Source organism: Manis javanica, chromosome 15, assembly GCF_040802235.1.
Source record: "Manis javanica isolate MJ-LG chromosome 15, MJ_LKY, whole genome shotgun sequence".
Classification (NCBI taxonomy): domain Eukaryota; kingdom Metazoa; phylum Chordata; class Mammalia; order Pholidota; family Manidae; genus Manis; species Manis javanica.
Window position 1 is genome coordinate 77,868,523 of NC_133170.1, and position 19,968 is coordinate 77,888,490.

At 43.2% G+C, this 19,968-nt stretch overlaps 2 protein-coding genes across 6 annotated transcripts in view; one reads left to right on the top strand and one right to left on the bottom strand.

Annotated features, from left to right (window-relative positions):
- FOXN4 (forkhead box N4) overlaps positions 1-1,148 on the bottom strand; it is a 28,116-nt gene extending 26,968 nt beyond the window's left edge. For all 5 annotated transcript variants that reach the window (XM_037004295.2, XM_073222516.1, XM_037004294.2 and 2 more), the window contains exon 1: positions 331-1,148. The gene's annotated coding sequence lies outside the window, so the exon portion shown is untranslated. The remainder of the gene's footprint in view (positions 1-330) is intronic.
- Positions 1-19,968, top strand: part of MYO1H (myosin IH) — a 134,944-nt gene that overhangs the window by 27,233 nt on the left and 87,743 nt on the right. The window lies entirely within an intron of this gene.

A 19,968-nucleotide genomic window follows, 5' to 3' on the forward strand; every position in this document is an offset into this window, starting at 1 on the left:
TCCCAGGAGAGCGCCCGCCCTGGAAACACCTGCAGAAATGCCGCATGCCTTGCTGTAAAACCACCTCACCCCTGCCACACACAAACACGACTTAAAAAAAAAAAAAAAAAACTTCCCTAAGTTTCTCGAACTCCAAGCCTGTAACTAACACGGAAATCCACCAAAGACTCTCAGTTGAGACCCGAAAGTCACCAGGGATTCCCGGGAAGGAGGGAAGGGGAGCTGAGAGAAGTTGCCCCCACAGCCCCTGCGCCCGGGTCTCCACCCTGGGGATGCCATGCAGGGCACTGCCCGGAAGGAGGGAGCAAAGCCGACCCCGTAAGGCGGTACCTGGAGCCGATCCACGCCGGCCGCCGCTGCAGGCGCTCCTGGGCGGGAGGGGGATCGGAGGGGGGTTTCCCTCGAGCTCGCCCCTCGCGTCCCGCACTTTGGTAGCCGTCGCGGCTCGAACCGTTTTTAAATTTCCCTCTCTGGAGCTGTCCAACTCAGAGCATGCGCAGTAGCGGTGCGGGGGGCTTTTCCCCAAGGGTCAGTTACAGGGCAGGGTCAAGGGGTTTGCAGCGGGCGTTTCCCAGCAGCCGCGAGCCTTGCACGCCCCGGGGCTCCGGGTGGGGCGGGGCGGGGCGCAGGGGTAGGGACACCTCTCTTTAAACTTTGCCGGCAGTGGCAGCAACTGCGTGCCCGCGAGCATGCGTTGAGGAGCGGTGGGAGGGTGGGTGATTAAGGCCAAAAGAATTAAGTTGCCAAAGGATGCTGGGTGCATTAAAACTTGCCAGCCGCCACTGCCCAGAGAAAAGGAGGTGGGTGGCGGGGAAGTCTGGGGCTCTCTCCTGCAAGGGGGTGACCGGCCGGGAGGCCGAGGCGCGACCCCAGGTGGACGCGGATTCTGGCCACCTGTCCCTTTAAGAAAGTTGCGCCCGCGTTGGCGGGCGCGCGGCGGAAGGGGGCTGCGGGGCCGGGAGCGCTCGCCGGGAGCTTCCACCTGCCGGGGCCGCGGGGAGGCCTGTCCGAGCGCCGCGGCCGGTCTGCGCGCCGCGCCCCGCGTGGAGAGGGAGTCCGCTCGGAGCGAGCGCTGCCGGACTCGGCGGCGGCGGCGCCCGGGGTCCCGCGCAGCCTGCGGAGCCTGCCGAGCCGTTGGGGGCCGCGGCCCGCCGGTGCGCCCGCGCTCCCGCCTTCCCCGCCGCCCTGCCCGCGCCCCGCCCCGCCCGCCGCGGGAAAGGTGGCGCGGACCGCGGTCTGGCGGGCGCGCGGGGCCGGGTCGGGCCGAGCCTGGACAAAGGTCTCCCAAGACCCCGTAGGGGGCTTGCACTAGTTCGATCCCTGAGAAAGTTTGCATTTCTGGCGCCCTAACTCTTGAGCGCTCGCTGGAATGATTTGCCATAGTAACAGCAATATAATAGCCACGGCCCCCTTTTATTTACATATTTATTTCCGCCTTCTCGGTTAGTCTTCACACCGGGGGTAAGAAGATCTCCTTTTTGCACGTGGGGAAACTGAAGCTCTGAGTGGTCACTAGGGGGCCAAGGGCGCCCAGCCGGGAAGTGGCCCAGTCGGGAGTCGAACCCTGTCTGCAGGATTCCACAAACGCCCGCACCCGCTGGTGGACTTTTCGACTCGAGTGCGTGCAGCCCCGGCTGAGTCAGGCCAGGAAGCCAGGGCTCCTTGAGTTTCTCGCGGCTGTGCTCGCGTTTTGAATCCCGTAGCCTGCGGGGGAACCGCGTCTCTGCACCGTTGTCGGGAAGTCTCTCCTCCCCTGTGTTTAAGTTCAGGAAGGAGACCGGGCTCTCTAGGCTGGCTGTTCCTGGACTTCATTTTTCATTCAGGTGGGCTGTGACCTTGGCGCTGGTCCATGTCCTCCTGAATGGTTTTCTTGCAACACCTGGGCACTCTTACACCTTTCTTCTCTGCCAGGAGTAAATAGATCAGCTTGCCTTCTCGCGGGGGGTGAGGGAGGGAATGTAGTTTACAGATGTTAAGGTCATTGTCATGAAACTTTCTCAGTTTTAATCTCTCCCTGACCTGCTTATATTTAAAATTTGTATTTTGACAGGCTATGAAGGTAGTTTACCATTGCTTTGAATGACCTATAATTAATTCACGGATTAAGTTGTAAGTATTCAAAGCATTTGAGTTTATTTCTGTTAATCCTTAATGGAGTTGTAAATAAACAGGGGTGACTTGACAACCTCTTGTTGAGATAACAGTCTTTTTCATTAAAGAATATTTTTAAAGTGGTTTGAAAAGAAAGTCTCTCTGAAAGCCGATGGATTCAGTAAAGCTTTTTAAAAGGTATCTGGTATGTGAGTTTTGCAAATCTGTGCACTGTGGAAAAGAGTAGGACCTTTCATGGAGAGACCAAACAAATAAATAAAAATTCAGGATGTTATGGGCAGCCCTCAAAACTCCTCTTGTCCTTTGAGGACTTGGCTTCTCTGCCTGGATTTGTGTCTGGGAATTGTGTGGCCAGTTCACTAGCAAATCGAGATTTTGAGTTCTCAGTTTCTGGAATGGTTGGTAAAAACATTGCCTCTCAAACTCCTACTGTTGAGTTGTTCAGAAAACCTGGCTAACTTAACAGAAACTCTTCTTATGCATTAATGTATTTTCCCCTTTTATAAATTGTATGGATTGATACCTTCATACCATTACAAGTGGTCTGAATTATAAGAGTTGCCTGGAAATTAGAACCATAAAAGGGAAGAGCTAGAGAATCCTTATTTTTTAACAAGGGTCAAAGGTGATTCTGTGATCAATTAAGTGTGCGCACATGTACTCGGTGGGTGACTCCTTTACGGAGATGGCCAGTACCGTTTTCTGTTTTTAATGAAAGAATGTGAAGTTCACCTGTGTCCACAGCTATATAGCACCTTATCACTTGCTTCTGGGGAGGCACAGTGTTCACATTGGTCCTGACTCTGCACATGTACCTACGAGCAAGATTTCCACCGGCCTGAACAGAAACCCACTTTCCCAGACTTCTGATTATACAGAAGCAAAAGCAATAGGTATTCGACTTTTCTACTTACTGTCTCATTGGATGTAGTGGAAAATGCTCTAATCTGGGCCTATGTTTGATACATTTTGATAGTTGAGCGGTAGAGTGACTTACCTGGTCTGTTCAGAGCCAGGGAGCCCATGGCTATGTAAGAAATATTTGTTCATAATGTTGGTGATGAACTGTTAACTCAGCCGTAACTGGGAAGACCAGTTCCTCATATGCAACGTGTAGGTACAGGATTCATGTTGAAGGATTAAAAGCTATTAACTCACTTAGAAAGTTGAAAGCATGTTTTGTTTGAATAAGAAGAAGCTCGATTTTATTACAGGCCATACCCATTTCTTCTCCTTGGACTTTCACTTTGCTTATTCAGGCTTTTGGGTAGTAAGGAGAGAAAGGGAGCATGGCCAGCAATACATGATATGTGGCATAAATAAGCAGTTTTCTTTCTTCCACTCTGACCCCTGGCTGGTGTGGTGAACTGCAGGGCATATCCGTGAAGCAGAAATATCAAAGTGTTTTTTGCATGACCAGTTTATACTACAACCACTGCCCTAGACCAGAGCACTCTGGACTGCATCTGGCACGTAGTAGGTACTCTGGAGATTAGCAGGCTTTAAGATTTGTTTTCTTTGCCAATTGCTATAAACTAGCTAGCTAGCATTTTCTTGTAAGAAGATTCTCAATGGAAAGCTTACCCAGTATTCACCCATGAAGGATCGGGGCACCTCCAAACGTAACTTTTGATTCTGATTTCCTAAGATGTCGCTTCCGTATCTCTGGGAAGCCACTGTTTAGTGTCTAAGTGCAGCTTCTGAAGATGGGAACGCAGAACTTTTTTTTCTTGTGGGAGACCATGAAAGTACCCTGATGGCTGATCCCCTTTACTCTTGTTAGCGTGACTGATATGTGCAGTATGGTCTCTTTGGGAATGGTCTGTAGAGGAACTGATGCTTACAATTGCTGTCATGCATCTTATTTAATAAAAAGACGCTCAACCCTTGGATGTTTCCAGGAAGGGATGTTTTTGTGTCTTTATGATAGCCTACTGCCTCCGCTCAGCCCCAGTTCATCCTCTGTCCTCCTCAGGAAGGTGGTTAGTAGCTAATTAAGTGAAGCCTATTAACGTGCACCAAGCAAACTGCAAGAGTCTTTATTTTTTCATGCTTTCCTTTCTCTTGCCTTTTCTAATAACCTCATTTAGTAGTTGTTTTTGGCCCTATGTCTAGGCATTCCTCTATAAAAAAATTTTTCTTTTGAGATTTTTTCTTGAGAGTCAAAAGAATAAAAACCAGAGGATTTTTTTGTCTGTGGTTCCATGAAACAGACAAGATGACCAGATTGTAGTTTCCGTGGCTTATGTTCATCGGTATAAGAGAAAGCTTTCTAACAATTAGAGTGACCCAGGCCAGCTTTTCTCCTCTGATGGCAGGACACACCCTTCACCAAGCTGGTGAGGCAGATACTGAGCTCAGGTGAAGGGGAACTCACAAACCAGACAGACAAGTTGGAGTGGACCTCTGAGGCCCACCCAATGCCAAAATTCCATAGTATTCTACATTTCATCTTTGAAGTTCAATGCCAAGGCCGTGCACTTAAACAGCAAATTTTCTGTTGAATGTGGGCAATCAAGTTTCTGATGTTTTAACAACTTCTATATTTACATCTAATTGTAGTAATTCTGAGGAGTGCCAAAATACATGCTTTGAGAAGAAACTTGAAATAATCTTGTATCGTCTTCATGCATCTTGCTAATGACTGCACTGAAACTACTAGGTAGTTTATCTTTCTACTTGCCTTAAGTTTAAAAGCGCAAGACAAAGAGTTTAGAGACTAAAACGGTCTCCTCACAGAAACAGTGTCTTAAAACTGGGCCATTTCTTGGGCTGGTATTACTGATTTTCTACATTATAATGCTAACTGATATCAATCTGGCCCGGGAAAACTCAGAGATACCTTTTGAAGCAAAACCGACATTTCAAGTCATTTGGTGTAATCTTAACCTCACCCATATTTTGTTTTTGGAAAGTGAATAATCCCTGTCATTTTAACATAGCAATTCCTTGTGAATTAGAATATTTATTCAGAAGTGCCCATTCCCTGCAGACTCTAAACGTGGTGACAGCTCTGCAGAGGAGGGCTTCGTGATGGCTCCGCTGAGAGCCCAGCCAGGGTGCAAATCTCTGCGCTGACCTTTCTTGGCTGAGGGGCTTTGGGTGAGTTATTCCTGGTGCCTGTTTTCCCACCTCTTAAAAAAGGAAGAGCAATACCCATCTTACCAGGCCCTGAGAGGCTGGAGATAGCACCGAATGTGTACAGTAGGTGCTCAACCAACAGCGGGGCTGTTTCAAGTGCTTTTGTGTCTCCTGAGACTCTTCTCATTGTTTGGCAGCAAGATTCTCCTGGAGAAAATAAGGCATCAGCCAAGTTACTTTAGGAGGCTCTCTCAGCTTTGTAAATCAGTAGAATCTGGGTCTGCCACACAGTTTCTCTGCTGATCTGAAAGGTCTGACACAGCCTTTTCCTAGCTTCCAGGGAGAAAGGAGCTTAAGCTCCCTCAAGACAATGATGCATTAGGTGTTAAAAAATATTCAACACCCTTATCGTCTGCCCCAGTCCATCACTTTACCCAATCAAAGAAAACCCTTCTCTTCATGATTCCAGCAGGAAATCCCATTCAGCAGTCACCACTGGGGGAGAGCTGTTTTGCCCCTAAATTCTATCATTGATGTAATCTGACTACTTTGTGTATCTCTTGTATTTGCTCACAGGGCAGGGCATACTACTCCAGTCTCTAAATCTGTGTTATGGGTATGATTAATGTACAATTCCACATCTCATCTGTGTCTGTTATTAAACAGAACTGTGGCTATTACTCTATTCTATAACCCATTTTCTTTGTTTCCTGTTGGCTTCTATGGATGATCTTGAACCAAGGGTCCACAGGCCACATTCAGCCCCAGACAGGTTTTGTTTGGTTTACAGCTTTGAAAAAAAGTTAAAAAAGAAAGACACTTGACTTAGAAGCCAGCATGTTAAAATCCTTCAGCTGGGATTTCTAGCTTTTCTAGACAAATCTGAGAAGTGGCTCACAGTAGGTCCACAGTCCCTCAAGGCAGCCAGCAGCTGGGACTGCATGCAGCTGCCCCCAGTTAGAGGGATAGTGATACGCTCACCAGTTTGCCACAGGCTCCACCACTCCTTATCACCCAACTCCAATGCCTCCATCTTTGCCATTTGTCTTTGAACATGTTTTTCACTGGTCTTTATTTTTCTAAGACAAAAAAGGCACAAGTAAATTTTGGGGGTGCTCATGTTACTATGGAAACCTCAGAAAGATTGTCAGTAGCAAATAAAAATAATCTAGCCTTTTTGTACAACTTACTCGGCTCAACAATGTGCCAAGTGCTTTGCAAGGTATTGAGTCCTCCTGGTAGAATGCTGTGAGGTGGGTGTTACTGCATCCATAGGAGAGATGAGGAAAGAACTTCGATGTGGCTCACTAATTTATCTGATCTCTGCCAGGGTCGGGAGAGGGAGGAGGTGGTGCATAGGACTCCTCCCTCTTACTTTTTGGCACCACATGGTTTCCTATGGGCAGAACTTTTAAGGCATCTCTTAATGTTGCATGGCCTGGGATAAGGCAGGTCCCACCAGTAAGGATACAGCTCCCTCCCAGGGAATGGCTGCCCCTCACACTGACCCCATAGAGGTCATGCATTTTGTTAATGAGGTAAATTAAAAAATAGAGTTGAGCAAACCTGCATAGACCACTTTATGACTCTGTTAAGGAACTGGTTCTAACATCTCAACCATCTTATCCTTAACTACCACAAAAATTTCAGGAAAACAAAATACCTATATTTGTTTCAATCTAGTAGAAAGGTTTCATTGTTAGTAAAGTAGATGAAAATGTCCCAATACTTGGTATCCTTTTGGATAACATATTTTGAAATTCATAGTTATAACTTTTGGAGTATTACCTTTTGTGTAATAATCTAAGACACGGAAAGGTGCCTCATGGAAAGGAATAAATTCTCGGCATGCTTCAAACCATCGCTTTTTAATATCACAGACTGATTTTGGAGGGTCCTCTTTTGTACACAAAAAGGCATTTAATAGTTCATTGTTCAACAGAGAATCCAAACAGGTTTTCCACAGCAAGCAGCTTTATCCAGCAAATACCAAACAACACTGAGTGGTTTTAAAAACGCTGCTCCAAGCACTCTGGCAGTCTTACCAGTACTGATTGTTTAGATTCTGTTTCCCAGTAACAAAAAGCCAAAGGCAATGTCTTTGCTTCTTAAAAACCCCCTCCCCAGGTTCTGGACTGTTCCTGTTTTGTTTTGTTTTAATCTCTCTTCTCATTTGTGTCCAAAGGGAAGTGAATGGAGAACAGCAGAACTTGTTAGAATATAGCACCCCATGGACACTTTCTGTTTTTTATTGCAAGGTAACAATCCCGGCTGTTTGTTTTAGAAATGGTAATGTTGTATCATTGTAACAAATTATACTTAAAAATCATTTAGTGTGAAATTGCAGATTAATCCCATAGGGACAGGGTATTAACAATCACCCAGCCCTTTGGAGCGTACAGATGGTGAATCTGAGATTTACAATGGGAACAATCGCTGATTACATGCATGGGTGTAACGGACAAAAAGACCTCCACAATTTCTGCCTGGAGAATACAGTGGAGGTCCTAGTGCCTGACTTGTTTGGGATACTTGGGTCCCAAAGAATGTTTGCATTTATCACCTAGCTAGCCTATGTGTGCTTTGAAATCGGCCAAGTGTGTATGCAGAAGCATTCTGTCAGTATGCTTGGCTTGCACCTACACTCCATGAGAATTTGTTTAAAGAGCAGCTTCCCGGTGGAGTGTGCACTGGGAATTTAGCAGGTGTTCCAGTGGTGAGAGCTCCTTATCAAAACCAATACCTGCTGTTCCCTAATGGCTGGGAAGAAAGTCCTCACTGGCTGCGTGGACTGGGGACTGGGAAGGGCTCACCTTTATAAATCAGTCTGCACCTTGAATTGGAAAGGACTTAAGCACAATGCCCCTGATTGCAAAACTGTCATTCTACGGAGCCACAGACTGAGAACCCCATGGTGTGTTTGCTTTTGAGAATGAAAAGGGCACACTTGCACCCACAGTCTTGGATACGCACCATGTTACAGAAAATGCCCAGCCAGCATGTGCTTGGGACTCTAAGCAAATAAGGCTGTCTTCTTTGAAACCATTTATATTTTTTTAATATTCACTAAATTTAAAAAAATCAGAGAGTAGCCATTTCTGTGGTAATGTAGATTCATTTACAACTTCTGATTACACCCCAGTAAGTTCTCCCCTGTAATCTCTGGTTTAGTTTCAGATGCAAAAGTGAGAAATGACTTTCCAATCAGGAGAACAGGTTATTTCAGAAGAAAACCAAAAAGCCAGAATGCTGAAGGAATTTCACACAATGCTCTTGGCCTTTTAGGGCTTGGTGCTCAAAGACAAAAACCTGTATCAGAATGAACTCTTATTTATGCCAAATGTTCTTTTTCCAAACACTATTTTGTTATACAGCTCAAGGGAAATAAACGTGCAAGTGGACATCATGTCTATGTCTGACTGTAGGAGCTGTCTTGCTTTTTAGGCATGTGCATCCCACACGGGTTTTATTGCTTTTCCCAAACCTAGCGATGCATGTGCATCCCACACGGGTTTTATTGCTTTCCCCAAACCTAGCGATGTCTGGCAGTGATAGGCCAGCTGAGTGATAACAGTGATGTCCTCTCTCTCTCACTCACATGAATGACCTTCCCAGGAGGGTTTCACAGCTCCGTCTTGGGGGGACGCTTATAACCTTCTCAGGATTATTCTGCAGGTGCTTTGCAACTGGACCTTAATTCAGCCCTGTCCCTGAGGCACTGGGTTGGATAACATCTAGTTCAGAATGATCAATGTGGCCTTCATTGTCACAGCTATTGCCGACATTAGTAACACTGAGGCAAGGCTCATTCTTTGGAAAAAGCTTGTTTTTATCAGCTTTGAAACACATTAAGGTATCGAATGCAAACTATATGGTTGTTGATACACTGTTTTAAAAAGGCAAGGAATGGCCAAAAATCTTCGGCAATTTTTATTACATTTATTACTTTATACAATTATTATAAAGTTTTAATAATCCAAAACGTTTGGATTATAACCCAAAGTGTAAGGTAAATATCCATGAGTACATACACATATAAATGATTGAAGAAACTGATAAATGAAGAAGAGACAAATATTCTTTACAGAAGAATCGCAACTGAGGTCTATACTCCCTCTTTCCCCATCCTCCTTCACTGGTGGGCTGCTCTAACTAACTCACCTCCAAATAGCAGGGGGAAAGGGGGAAAATAGGACCTTTATGGCGGTGCAGCATGACACACACAACCTTAACCAAGCAGTGAAGGTTAACATCAGCATCGATGGCATGTGGATGCCATGACCTGCCCCTGATGGGACACAAGAGGGTGAGAAGGCACATGGGTACTTCACCTCTGTGATATTCTTTCCAAATTCCTAACTTCAGTCTGTTTGTGAGAAGAACATGAGACAAACCCAGACTGAGGCACATTCTAAAAAACACCTGATCACTAACTACCCTTTGAAACTGTCAAGGTTATGAAAAACAGGAATGAATGAGAAGCTGTCCCAGGCCAGAGGGGACTGGGTGGGCATGACAGCTATAAATGCAGTGTGGTGCCCAGACTGGATCCTGGAAGAAAAAAGGACATTAGTAGAAAAATCGATACAACCAAATCAAGTCTGGAGTCTAAGGAATGGAAACGTGCCACCATTGGTTTTCTTAGTTGTGGCAAATGTGCCGTGGTAATGGGAAGTGATGGCAGTGAGGACTTGGGGAGGAGCGTAGAGCAGCTCTCTGTATAATTTTGCAACTTTTCTGTAAATCTAAAATCATTCTAAAACAGCTTATTTTAAATTAAGTAAATGAAACATCCAGGCTCCATAACATTAATCACAATAGCCAAGAGGTGCAGTCACACCAAGGGTCCAACAATGGATAAATAAAATAATACATACACACAAGGGAATGTTCTTCAGCCTTAGAAAAGGAGGACATTCTGACACATTCTAGAACATGGATGAGGCTTGAGGACATTATGTTAAGGGCAATAAGTCAGTCAGAGAAGGACAAATACTGCTAGGATTCTACTTTTATGAGGTTCCTAGAGCTGTCAAATCATAGAGACCAAAGTAGAACGGTGAGTGCCAAGGGCCTGGGGCTGGAATGGGGAGTTTGTGTTTAATGGGTACAGAGTCCTCTATTTTGAAAGATGAAAAAGTTTTAGATATCAGTTGTACAATAACAGAATTAAACACATAAACATGGTTAAGATGGTAAACTTTATGTTATGGTTTTTTTCTACCACAATTTAAGACATTTTTTTGAGGATTAGGGAAATATAACAATTGTGTGAATTAGGAAAACCTTAGCTTACCGTGAAAAATGCCCATGACAGGGTTCTTAACCTTGGCGCCATTGACATTGATATTTGGGCTTGATGATTTTTTGTTTGTGGGGGATGGGGGCACTGTACTGGGTATCTTAGATGTTCATTTTTAGCAGCATCTGTGTCCGTGAGAAACCAGGAGCACCCCTTCCCTTCATTGTGACAGCCAGAAATGTCTCCAGACAATGATAAGTGTCCTCTGGGGCTCAGGGGCAACATCACCCCTGGCTGAGAACTATTGGCCTATTGAAAGGCTGGGTTGGAAAGGAAACCCAGCCTTTATTGTTCTTTCTTAAAACATTGTGGTATATTCTTGTCTCCTTTGTTGCATATTAATTGGCTCCTTTGTCATAAATTAACATGAGTTTATTTCTGGGCTCTGTTCCATTGATCTATGTGCCTGTTTTAATGCCAATACCATACTGTTTTGATTACTATAGCTCTATAATATAGTTTGAAATCTGGAAATGTGATGCCTCCAGCTTTTCTCTGTCTCAAGATTGTTTTGGCTATTCAGGGTCTTTTGTGGTTACAAACAAATTTTAGAATTGTGTTTTCTATGTAAAAAATGCCTTTGGAATTTTTTGATGGGATTGTATTGAATCTATAGATTGCTCTAGGTAGTATGGACATTTAAACAATATTCTTCCAATTCATGAACACAGAATATCTTTACATTTATTTGTTTCTTCAGTTTCTTTCATCATTGTCTTATAGTTTCAGTGTACAGATCTTTCACCTCCTTGACTAATTTATTCCTAAGTATTTCATTCTTTTTCATGCTATTGTAAATGGTATTACTTTCTTTAATTTCTTAATTTATCTTTCCAATAGTTCATTGTTGTAAAACACTTTTATGGAGAAAAGGTCTAAAACTTTTAAGTGTCTGGAAAAAAGACAGGAATGAATGGAAAGAAATACTTTTCATAAATGGGATAATTATTTCTGATAGTAAAGTATACATAACTTAAAACCTACCATCTTAGCCACTTTAAAGTATACAGTTATGTAGCATTAAGTACATTCACCTTATTTTGGCACCCCTCACCACAATCCATTTCCAAAACTTTTTCATCTTCCCAAACTGAAACTCTGTACCCATCAAACACTAACTCCACATCTCCTTTCCCTCCAGACCCTGGTAACCACTATTCTTTCTGTCTCTATGATTTTGACTATTCTAGGAACCTCATATAAGCAGAATCATAATACTTGTGTTGTGATTGGCTTATTTCACTTGGCCCAATGTCTTCAAGGTTCATACATACCATAGTATGTCTCAATTTCTTTCCATTCTTTTTGAAGACTAAATAATGTCCCTGTGTATGTGTATGTGCGTGTGTGTGAGAGAGAGAAAGAGAGAAGAGAACACACACACACAATATACACCACATTTTATTTTTCCATTCATCTGTTCATGGACCCTTGGGTTACTTCCACCTTTTGGCTATTGCAAATAATATTGCTATGGGCATGGGTATACAAATATCTATTCAAGTTCCTGCTTTCAATTCTTTTGGGTGTACACCCAGAAGTTAATTTCTGCATCATATGGCAGGGACTGTTATAGAAGGAAATGAGTACAGAATCCTTACTAGATTGCTCAGGCTGCTATAGTAAAATACCATAGAATGAGTAGCATAAACAAAAGACATTTAATTTCTCACAGTTTGGGAGGCTGGGAAGTCTAAGATCAAGATGTTGGCAGATTTGGTTCTTGGTGAGGGTCAGAGGGCCATCTTCTTGCTTTGTGCTCACATGCCTTTCCTCTCCCCCTTCTTATAAGGGCGCTAATCCCTGTGTAAGGGTTCCAGCCTTGTGGCCTCATCTAAACCTAATTACCCCCAAAGCCCCCACCTTCTAATACCATCACACTGGGGATTAGAGCTTCAACATATGAATTTGGGAAGGACACAAACATACAGTCCATAATAGAATCTCTATAGATTTTTACCCTAAATCTTTTATAGTTTTTCCCCCTACTTAATTTAATACAAATTAACCCCCAGGCCACAATATCTTTGTAAGACTTATTGAGAGATGTCTGTGCACTCAATTTTCATTGGTTTACCTGAGGTTGAAATGAATTTATTACAATAGCAAGTTTAATAGGTACAAATAGGTTTGGGAACAAATACAGGTGATTTTTAAGCATTCAATCCAACTGGTGGGGAAAGAGACTCATAAATGTTCTAGATAGCCCTGTTTCTCAGACTTTGCAGTACATATAGGTCATCTGCAGATCTTTTTTTTTTTAAGGTATGATTAATATACACTCTTATGAAGGTTTCACATGAAAAAACAATGTGGTTATTACATTTATCCATATTATCAAGTCCTCACCCATACCCCATTACAGTCACTGTCCATCAGAGCAGCAAGTTGCCAGAGATCCACTATGTCCTTTCTCTGTGATATATTGTTTTCCCCGTGATCCCACACACCATGTGTACTAAACATAATACCCCTCAATCCCCTTCTCCCTCTCTCCCCACCCGCCCTCTCACACCCCTCCCCTTTGGTAACACTAGTCCCTTCTTGGAGTCTGTGAGTCTGCTGCCATTTTGTTCCTTCAGTTTTGCTTCATGGTTATACTCCACAAATGAGGGAAATCATTTGGCATTTGTCTTTCTCCACCTGGCTTATTTCACTGAGCATAATGTCCTCCAGCTCCATCCATGTTGTTGCAAATGGTAGGATTTGTTTCTTTCTTATGGCTGAATAGTATTCCTTTGTGTATATGTACCACATCTTCTTTATCCATTCATCTACAGATGGACACTTATGTTGCTTCCATATCTTGGCTATTGTAAATAGTGCTGTAGTAAACATAGGGGTGCATATGTCTTTTTGAATCTGAGAAGTTGTATTCTTTGGGTAAATTCCAAGAAGTGGGATTCCCGGGTCAAATGGTATTTCTATTTTTAGTTTTTTGAGGAACCTCCATGTTGCTTTACACAATGTAGCTTACATTCCCACCAGCAGTGTAGGAGGGTTCCTCTTTCTCTGCATCCTCACCAGCATTTGTTGTTCTTAGTCTTTTCGATGCTGACCATCCTTTGCTGACCATCCTTTGCAGATTCTGATTTAGTAAGTCTGAGATGGGGCCTGATATCATGCAGTCCTAAGTGCTCCCAAATGGTGCTGCTGCTGGTCCCAGACCTTATGCAACAAGGTTCCAGAAGGTCTCTTGCTGCTTTTGAGAGTCCAGCAGGCCTGAGTGCCATCAGCGTGTTGTTCAGCAGGGTATGGAAAGCAATGGCCAATCTTGGAATTTGGTTCATGGATGTTATTAAGACATTATATTCCTCGTTGTTTCAGTTATTACTGGGGAGTAACAAGCCACCCAGACTTAGTGGCATAAAACAACCACCCTCTCCTTATGCTTGCTGGTTCTGTGAGTGGTGAATTCAGGCAAGGCACAGAGGAGTGAGCTTCTCTTTGTCCCTTGATGTCTGGGTCCTCAGCTAAGACACTGGAAGGCTGGGGTGGGAGTGACTTGAGAGCTGGGTTTGAACCATCTGAAGACTTGTTCGGACTTATGTCTGACCTCTGGCTGGAGGGATGGAGGACTGGAACTGCTGGCCAGCAGGCCTGCACACAGCCTCTCCGTATAGCTGGGCTTCCTCACAGCATGGTGGCTGATCTCTGTCTTGGCCCTAGATGCCCCACAGACTCTCCTCTGCCTCATTCAGTTGGTTACAGGTGAGTCACAAGCCCACCTAGATTCAAGACAGGGAATTAGACAATACCTTTTATAGGGGAATGGAAAGATCTAGAAGAACAGGTGGAATGAGAGCTATTGTTATGACCATCTTTGGAAAATCCAATCTGCCAAACTTAATTTTAAAGCTTTTTTTCCCCTCTGTATGATTAAGATGTTGTGTTTTTTTTTTTTTTTTTTTTGAGAGGGCATCTCTCATATTTATTGATCAAATGGTTGTTAACAACAATAAAATTCAGTATAGGGGGGTCAATGCTCAATGTACAATCATTAATCCATCTCAAGCCTAATTCTCGTCAGTCTCCAATCTTCTGAAGCATAACGAACAAGTTCTTACATGGTGAACGAATTCTTACATAGTGAATAAGTTCTTACATGGTGAACAGTACAAGGGCAGTCATCACAGAAACTTTCGGTTTTGATCATGCAATATGACCTATAAACCATCAGGTCAAATATGAATATTCATTTGATTTTTGTACTTGATTTATATGTTGATCCCACATTTCTCCTATTATTATTATTATTTTTATTTTTAATAAAATGCTGAAGTGGTAGGTAGATGCAAGATAAAGGTAGAAAACATAGTTTAGTGCTGTAAGAAGGCAAATGTAGATGATCAGATGATCAGGTGTGTGCCTATGGACTAAGTATTAATCCAGGCTAGACAAGGGCAGCAAGACATCCACGGATGCAGAAGATTTCTCTCAAAGCAGGGGGGGTGAGGTTCTGAGCCTCACCTCTGTTGATCCCCAAATTCTCACCTGATGGCCCCCCTGCGACTGTGCCTGTCTTAGGTTGTTCCTCCCTTGAGGAATCTTACCCGTCTCTGGCTAACCAGTCATCTTCCGGGGCCATACAGGGAAATGTAAAGTTGGTAAGTGAGAGAGAAGCCATATTGTTTGCAAAGGTTAGCTTTTTACTTCTTTGCAGATTTATGCCCTGTGGCTTCTATGCCCAGCACTTGTCTCGAGGTATCTTTACCACCTGGAGGAATTATGATACTCGGTAAATTCGATATGAGGCACGAATTCTATTTAAGGTTTGTAATTAGGAAGGAAGAAGAAAAGCTATAGATGTAGCATATGAAGGAAACTTGGGAGGATTGATTATTTCTTTGACATATCTTCTTGTATAGTACCTTAAGTATGTATAGGTTTTAAACTACTAACTAATTTGCACACACATATTAACATAATAGGAATACGGTGACATAAACAAAGCAAATCTATAATTGCCAGCCATCTCCAGTGAAGCCAAGAAAACCATTTAGGCACCCTAGGCATTTGTGAAAATTTATCTATGATATGATGGATATTGTCCAACTGTACTTGAACCATCAGACAAATTAAAGCAGCCCATTTCTGGGATCTGTTCACATCCCATATGTTCTTTTAACCATAGATAGTCTATAGTCATGAGATTTTGGGGTGCTACAACTTGCACCCCTCCCAACTCCTGGTTGAGTTCCAACAGTACAGATCCAGTCAAATTCGTTGTCTCACTGTATGCACATGCCAGCCTAGACATCTCCCTCCTCCTTCTTATGGCAAGTCCAGGAGACGGTGGGCTGGATGCAGCCACAGATGTTGTGGTTTTTTGACAAACCACAACATCCTTTCAATACAACTTTTATTAAAGTTGTCATTTGATTAGAGTTTCGAATCTTGCTCAGGCAACTAGGGTTAGAGGTAATGGAATCACACTAAATTCTTTCCAAGTTGATCACCCAGACAGCCTCTGTTTTGCTTCCTTTAAGGCTACACAAGTCAACTGCATCCTTGATAACTACTCTTCATTCCTGGAGAAAGGCCCTGTCTAGAAAGCATTTCTGTGCCACCTGAGGGCTTGTTGGCCTGTAGTAGCCTTTGCCTGAAGAACCTGATCAGACTCCTTGGGAGCACCCTGCTGGCTTGTCTGTACCTGTCCAGGTGTTCCTTCCCACCAGGTGAGGAGTCCAGCCCTGTCCCCGCTGCCCAGGACCTCAGCAGTCTGTATGTTTCTGCATTCCTTCCTGCTGCGTCCCCTCCACAACCACTCAACCCCATTACACCGTCTTTGTCTCTCCTTTTCCATTCCCAGGCTAGCCGGTCCAGTTGACAGGAATGCTTATGTCATTTCTTAGTTGAGACAAATGTACCAGGTTATGTAAGATGTTATCTTTAGGGGAAGCTGGGTGATGGGTATTTGAGAACTCCGTATTGCTTTTGCAACTTTCTTATAAGCTAAAATTATTCCAAATAAAATGCATGTGTGTATGTATGTATTCACACATAAACACACACGCATACACACAGACCTGCATGAAGTCAGCTGTACTTCTTTTTCAGTATCTTTTAAACATTTAAATGATATGGTCATTATTAAAAAGTTTTTAATATTAATAGACGCGCCATTTGCTGAAAGTATATCCGAATGTGGTGGAGTATAAGTGGCTGATGGAGGAACGTCTCATGGGGTTACCCCTGCTTCCTTATTTAATAACTGGATTCGTGAGGGCTTTGTAAGCCTGAGTGACCCATGCTTTGTTACCAGGCCTAGCCCAGTGACCCCTACCAAAACCCCTGTCCCAATTCATCTATCAGAAAAAAATGAATCTATTTCAGGAACTATCAGTCCTCATTACTGCTAATTGGGTCTGGCGGCTGGAGACAGGCCTCATTATTTTTAATTGGGGCCCATCGTTCTAGAACGAAACACCACCCAGTTTCATGCAGATCATGCCCCGATATTTGCTTGCAAGTTCAAAGTGAAATTACGTTGTGGGAGTTCTAGGAAATCACACAATTCCCCATCCTTTTGTTTCGCCTAGCTTTATACTTGTCGTCTTGGGTGGTTAAACCAAAAACAATCATTGGATTGGGACTGCCTATGTTAATGTCAGAGGGTTTTTTTGTTTTATTTTTGTTTTTGGCATGTGGGTGACACTGGGGGATGCTTTTCTTTCAAAATTAATGAATGTTATAATCCAGGACATAATTTGACAGATTGCTCACTTATGTAGCATTTAAATGCTGCTTTGGGCCTGGCATTATGCCATGGATAAATTTTCCCTGTTTCAAGGGACTCATTTTTGCTAATTCTTTGAATTTACTATAAAATAGATTGGGCTTCACATAGCATATGCTTTTGCATTTCTTTAATATTGTCCTGAAGTTACCAAATCACCAGCTGGTAGGAAAGTAGGAAATCCTTTCTAGAAAAATCTACAAGGGTGTCTGTCTCCACTATTGATTTTTGAGCGTTTTCCGTCGTCCCAGGTTTCATAATATATTAGCAATCCAAGATGGCAAATAATGCTTCCTGTGACAAGCTTGTATGCCTTCTAAAAGCTCTCTGAGGACATCTTCAGGACGAAGTTCTGCGATCCGGCAGGTCACAACCCTTGAGAGGGCATGCCTATGTTGGCTGGGGACACTGAGGTCTCCAGATGCCCTGCCGAATGTTTAGACAAAAAGTCTGGGCCCTTCTTAGAGCCAAGAGCTTGGGACTAAAGCAGGCCACCCTGGAAGGAGAATTTTAGGAGTGGCTTTTGCTTTGCCTCCTTAGGGAGACTTTTGTTGTAGACCTTTCAGAAACAAGAAAAAAGGCCAGGGTGGGCCTTCCATGGAAGTGAAAAGGTCAGTATGCTGGGGTCCATTCCTTCCGATCCCATGCAATGGTTTCTTCTCCCTCCTACATGCAGCTTTAGAGCATAGCTCCTGTATTAAAACTGGAGATGAAGGGCTTTTGTTTAATTTGCTCTTAATGCTTTTCTACTTCGTGTAGTTCTGTAGCATATACACAGCTTAACTTGGTAAGGATTCTCTGGCGCACACTTCTGTTTGAGATTTAAAAGATATATGGGATTTGGTGCTATGCCTTTTGGTGACATAAAATATGGGGACTTGTCACAGATCTTTCTGAGTTAATCCTGAGCAGCTGAAGACTGATATCTCACTTTTTAATAAACAAAAGGAATGTGTCTTGCAGTTCTCTTTGCTCCATGGATACTCAAAGAATATTTACCAATGAGGACGACAGTTAAATAATGTCAGAGTTGATAGTCACTGATTTCCACAAGTATAGGCGCTGCTTTTCCTCGATGTGTGTAGAACATGTTTACAGTTCCAGGTATCAGCCCAGTGTAACCTCTTGATCAGCAAAATTTGTCCCTTTGCAGAGAGGGGGAAAAATATAACCCCGTGCTCTCTAATGTGTGGGAAAACCTTTGGTCACATCATGACAAAACTATTCATTGAGGACATTCTCTAGACCTTACATTCATCTTTCAGTTTATTCTTTTCACAGCAGAATTGGACATAAGGTGCCTGGCCATATTTCTCCCTAAGAAGGGGTCCTGTTCACTGTTTCCTCAGAAACACATGTAAGAGGGATGCCAGGCTTGTCTCCCGCCCGCAGGAGAGCCCCAGCGTTTTGATGCTCAGACGAGACTTGCTCGCTGGGTTCGTGTGTGTTTTATACCCTTGCAACTTCATTTTCACAGCATGTTCGAAAAGTCGGCTATCTTCATGTCTCTTAAGAAATCATTTCAACCCATTACTGACACAAGTTGATAAATAACATTTTGGTTTTATCACACCTTATAAGATGAACGTTTTCAAGGTATAATTGAAGAATGTGTGGAGTATAGAAGAACTAAGTTCTATAGCTGACTCCCCAGTGAATTATTTATCTCATCTGTGCTTTGTTTCCTCAAAAACAAAGAATAGCAGGATCTATCTTGTGGTTGTTATAAGCATTAAATGATGTGATACGCTTAGAATAGTGTTGGCCACGGAGTAAGTGCTGGGTCGGGATTTGCTGTTATTACCAGAAGGCGGCAGGATTTTCATGAACCTCAGTCCTCTTCAAGCCACGTTCCTACGATAGGTGGCACCTAGAGGCCTTAGCTGCTCTGTGCTGCATCCTGTCCTCTAATGACTCAGCCATTCGCTTACTCATTACCCTCTCTTTCTATTTGTCCATGTGCTAGCTTTCTCTCTCTCTCTGCAGCGTCCAGTCCCCCCTAATGTTCTTACCCTTACAGCCTCTTCCTATTCAGCCTGGTCCCTGCCGCCTTATTCTTTTCCTGGAGATGCACACAGATGCACATGCCTGTGTCTGCCATGAGTTGTGATCCTACTGTGTGCCAAGGTCTGCATATGAAGTTCACAAACTTGCGTACCAACCCTGGGAAGTAGATATTCTTATCCACATTCTTACAGATGAGAGCATGAGGCTCAGAAAAATTAAGCAATTAGCAAAGCCAAGACTAGATCCATTGGAAATGCCAACTGAAGCTACTACACTTTTTTACCACCTCAAGTCTCCTCCTCTTCAGCAGGATGTTCCCTTGGCCATGTATCTAGATGCCTCTGCTTCATTTATAAACTTCTCCCCTTCTCCTTACAGTTAGCATGCTTGTTGTGTGGCTAATTTTTCTTCCCTGTTTATTACTGTTTTGCTTTTTTATAACAGTTTTATTGATATAATTTGCTTATATAAAATTTGCCCTTTGGGAGTGTACAATTCAGTGGGTTTTAGTGTATTCACAAAGCTGTATAACCATTGCCATTATTCCAGAACATTTTTATCACCTCAAAAAGACACTATCCCCATTAGCAACACTGCTTTTTCCCATCACCACTCAGTTGTTGGCAACCACAAATCTTCTTTCTGTCTCTGGATCTGTCTGTTTAGGACACTTCGTGTAAATGGAATCATTCAGTATGTGATCTTTTGTGTCTGACTTATGTCACTT